General features: G+C 50.9%; 1 long non-coding RNA gene across 2 annotated transcripts; it reads right to left on the bottom strand.

The window, feature by feature from the left end:
* Positions 1-483: 483 nt before the first annotated feature.
* LOC121011199 (uncharacterized) lies at positions 484-3377 on the bottom strand. 2 transcript variants are annotated; one of them, XR_005781534.1, is made up of 3 exons: positions 3108-3377; positions 2603-2750; positions 484-2283 (listed from the first exon to the last, which is right to left on the bottom strand). It is a non-coding gene; the product is annotated as an uncharacterized LOC121011199 (long non-coding RNA). The 2 variants fall into 2 exon arrangements; XR_005781533.1 differs by having other exon boundaries at positions 484-2750; positions 3108-3376.
* Between the last annotated feature and the right edge of the window lie 1180 nt (positions 3378-4557).

The following is a 4557-nucleotide window of genomic DNA, read 5'->3' as shown; positions in this document are numbered from 1 at the left end:
CTCGTAGGTGCAGCAGCCGGGTCACAGGGCCTCCTTGGACAGTGCGGCAGAGAAAGGCAGCACGGGAAGCCGATGCCGGCTCCAAACGCTTCTGTCTAGAAGTGATGCACACCGCTTGCACTTACGTTGAGTTGCTGAAGGCCGGTCCCATGGTCATGCCCAAGTTGAAGGAGTCAGTGAGGGCTGCTAGCTAGCATCCACCACATAGGTACTGTTATTACCTGTCATTAACAGATGGAGAAACTGAAGCAGAGAGTGGAGATAAAGTGATGTGCCCAAGATCACACAGCCGGTGAGTGGTTGAGCCAGGATTCAAACTTGGCTTTTGTGAATTAGAGCAGAGGTCAGCAAACCCTTTTGGTCCAGGGTCAGAGAGCGAGTATTTTAGGCTTTGCAGGCCATCCAGTCTCTGATGCAACTACTCGATCGTAGTGTGAGAGGGCAAAGGCAGCCACAGACAATGTAAATGAATGGGCACAGCGGTGTTCCAATAACACTTTATTTGCAAAAGTATGAGGTGGGTCAGATTGGCTGGCAGGCCATGGTTGGCCGACCCCTTCGTGAGAATCCTTGCTTATGACCCCAAGGTTACCCTGAGCTCTGAAGAGTGTAAAAGGAGGAACAAATGTGAGGTATTATAACCATTTTCTATCAAATATCTGCCACATTGCCTCCCTAGCCAGCCAGAGTCAAATGACTTCACAGACTTTAATGGGTCACTGAGCCTTCATCCGGCCAAGGTTAAGGGGAACCAGCTTCTCTTTGGGGCCTGGCTAATTATTACTGTACAAGTTTAAAAGAAATGACAGACAGGTAATTTTCTTACTAAAAATGAGAACAGGACCCATACCAAGGACCAAGCAAGCCAGTATTAAACCCCCATTAGCTGTGTGGGGTCATTTCTAATGGCACGTTCACCGATGGGACAATTATTCTGCTGGCCTGTGCTAACCAGCAATTGAAATCAGTGGGAGGCTCTGGGCACCAAAGCAGGTTTTTTTTCTGGGCCACCTAACCCAGACCTTGTTTTTCCAGCTGACACTCTGCCTGTGTCAGCTAATTCCTGCTTTGGAAAATGCATTCCAGGGCTAATAAAGACTTTAAAGTCACACCATTTTCTCACCATGTTATTAAAACCCAAATGGCTTCGCTTATTCCTAATATGACCAGGAGATTTCCCGGCTAGCTCAGAAACGGCCCGAAAAGTCCCAGAAATCTGGGTTTCCGATTGGAAGACAAGGCCTGGGGTTTATTTGTGGATTAATTGTCTCTAAGTAGTGCAAATAATGCGATGGCAAGGCAGTGCGCCGGGCGCAATAAAAGCAGACCATGGCAACCGATTTTGCTGAAACGCGCCTGTCTTTGACGGCCTGTAAGACAGCATTCGCCTTCACCGCCCGCTCACCGCCAGCGGGAACCTGGGCAAGTCCCTTCGCCTCACCGAGCCTCGGTTTCCGCTTTTGTGAAATGGCGATGACGAGACCGGCTTCACAAGTGCTGTCGGGAGGGTGGCAGGCAGCGTGGTCTAAGTGCCCAGAAGGCCCTCCCCGAATGGCAGCTAGCATGGAAGCAGGAAGGCTTTGGGTCTGGCCAAGCCAGAAATAGCTGAGAATTGGCTCTGGGAAACTGGCAGAATCAACCCCAAGCTGAGCTCCCTAGCGCTAATTGGAAATAAATCAGGAGAAACAATAACCAGCCAGAACAATTAGAAGAATGAGCTAATGGAACCCGTCCACCCCGAGTTTTTGCTCCTTCTGGAATGGCAACCAGTCCTCCCCCAGGCCAGTCTGCAGCTGCCTTGAGGGAGGAAGCCTGCGTGGGGCAGAGACAGAGACAGAGACAGAGACAGAGAGCCTCATTTCGGCATGTCTGTCTTTATCTCCACCATCGGTTCTCATGAATGCTGTGCTGAGCTCACCAGAGAGGGCAGCTGGGGCCATCCACGGAGGCCTGGGGAGACTTGCAGATGTCCCCAGCAGGACAAAGCACCGAGGTGCCAGGATAGGGCCAGACGTTGCCCTGGGCCCCAGTTCTTCTGTGGCGGAGCTGCAGGCAGGGGGCCAGACTGGACGCTTTAGAAGCGTGGGCGGGCTCCCAGAGCTCATCTAGACTTTACCTACCCGTTTTTCAGATAAGCAAACTGAGGTCCAGAGAGAGTTAGTGATTTGCCTGAGGTCAGGCAGCAGGAACGGAACTTGGATCTCTTCCTTCGGCCTTTGCACCGTGCAGTCCCTTCAGACACGGGGCAGATGGCCAGAGCTGGGTTGGAGAGACGGGCTATATCTGAGCAGAGAAGAACAGTATGAGGTCGAGAAAACAGACTTCTAAAATTCCGAGCTAGGAAAAAAGGAAAACGTCTCTCCCCATCATCGTGACATCCCATTAGAATGGGGGACCATCCCATTCCCTCCCTCTAAGATTGTATTCAATTCAAGTGTCCCCACCCAGAGGGAAGGGTCAGCTTCGGCTCCAGAAGATTGAGCACAAACACTATTTTTGCCTCACTTGCTTTGTGGAAAATTTTAGAATCCTGGCCCTGCTATTTCCTGGCTGTGTGTCCTTGTGCAAGTCACGTCCCCTCTCTGAGCTCCAATTGCCCCACCTGCAACACTGGAGTGGTGGTAGAACTGAGTGTCTTTTGCAAGCTGCAAAATGCGAGATAAATGTAAGGCTCTGGTCACACGGTTTTTATTTCTTCGTAACTCGGATCGAGGCAGAGAATTCCCCGTCGGAAGCAGGTGTCTCCACTCCTAAAAAAAAAAGGGTAGAGAAAAATGCGGAGCAGTCATCCTGCAGAGTCTGGACCCTCCTTCCTGTTTTAACAACCTCCCTGTAAACTGCCCAGGGGGTGACCGACTCCCCTCCACTGCAACCTGCAGTAAACTGCATTCCGGGCCAGCTCACCAATCATTAGCCATGCAATCTTGTTTATCCTGCCCCAGCCTGGAACTTGGCCTCTTACAAAACCCCAACTACAAAAGGAGAACAGGTTGAACCAAAACTTCGCAGCAAGGGAAGGAAGCCTTCCAGGAGGCTAGGGGATATTTATTAAACAGACACAGGCCAGTGCCCACTGAGCAGGTCTCAGCCCCAAAGTCCCAGCTGACCTTTCTGCTGCCACTGAGTTGAGAGTTTGAGGTGGGATCTGATCTCCAGAAGGGACAGCTTCCAAGTCGGGGCCATTGTCTAGCCCAAACCGAAAGTCAGCCCCTTACTGCCAATGACAGCAACACGGTCATTAAGTTATTTGCTTGTCACCTTCCGTGGGGCACAGGTTGTGTAATCCTTAGCATTTCTCCAGGAAGCTTTTACAGATGTGGAAGTTGGGCTTCTGATTCATCGAGTCACTTGCCCAAGGTCACAGAGCCAGAGGGTGGAGTAGATGGGACAGCTGCTGTTTATATCAGCTGCACACTTCCCTGCCTCTCCCCTTTCTTGGGGTGACAGACCCAGCTGCCTGTGCACCTGAGCCGGGCTCAAGACCCGGGCCAATTCAGTCATAAGGCCATATTCTCCTGGCAAAAATAATAGAGGATTCTGTGGCCAAGCAGGACCCAACAGACCCTGTTTGAAGCACTTGACACGTACAAGCGCGTTACCAACTCACCATGACCCAATGATATAGTCACCAATGACAAATAGATGTCCCCTTTACGGACGAATACACTGAGGCACAGCAAAGTTAAGTAACTTGCCCAAGGCCACACAGGTAGTTCGTGGAGAAGCTAGAATGGAACAATCTGGCTCCAAAGCCCATCCTCGTAACCACCGGGCTAGCCTGTGCCTAAATCCATGTGCCGGCCACGCTGCGGTTGGCTGGCTCCTCCCTCAGTTCCATGGCGCTGCTGCTCGAGCTTGGTGATTTGTGAGACCCCCGGGGCCCCCTTCACTCTGCTCCTACGTGCCATTCCAAACTGTCTCATCAGGTCAGGCTGCCTCTCACGGCCTCTGAATCACCGTGTCCTGACCTACCACTGGGCCTCCTCCGCGCCCCCCTCCAATGGCTCGGGCCCCCCCAAACACACACACGGATACACATATCCACGGACACATATGTGCCCACACGAATGCACTTGCTCTGTCGCACGTAGATACGCACATATTCATACACATAGCCACTCTCACACACATATACACATTCACACACATACAGATATGCACGCACATATATATATATATATATACTCAGTCATACACACAGATACACCTACGTGCACACACATCTACACTCACTCTCACCCACGTACACACACACAAACACACACACGTACCCACATCTACCCATATACACACACGTACGCAAATACGCTACCTTTGCAGACGGACACAATCACCTATGGCGTCTGCAAAATGTTAACTTTCTTTCTGGCGCAGCACTGCCCCTACATGTAGCGGGAGCCACATGGGTGATTTTAAATTTTCTAGCAGCCGCATTGGAAAAGTAACAAAGTAAGGCAAGTAATTTCAGCAGCCTAGGTAATCCACGTTCAAAATATTGGCGTTTCAGCATGTAATTAACATAAAGCCATTTATTGGTGACTTTCTTGCTCTCGTTCT

Source organism: Herpailurus yagouaroundi, unplaced genomic scaffold (assembly GCF_014898765.1).
Source record: "Herpailurus yagouaroundi ecotype Mexico unplaced genomic scaffold, PumYag 29, whole genome shotgun sequence".
NCBI lineage: Eukaryota > Metazoa > Chordata > Mammalia > Carnivora > Felidae > Herpailurus > Herpailurus yagouaroundi.
Note: the sequence above shows the minus strand (reverse complement) of the source record. Positions and strands in the feature narration are given on the sequence as shown.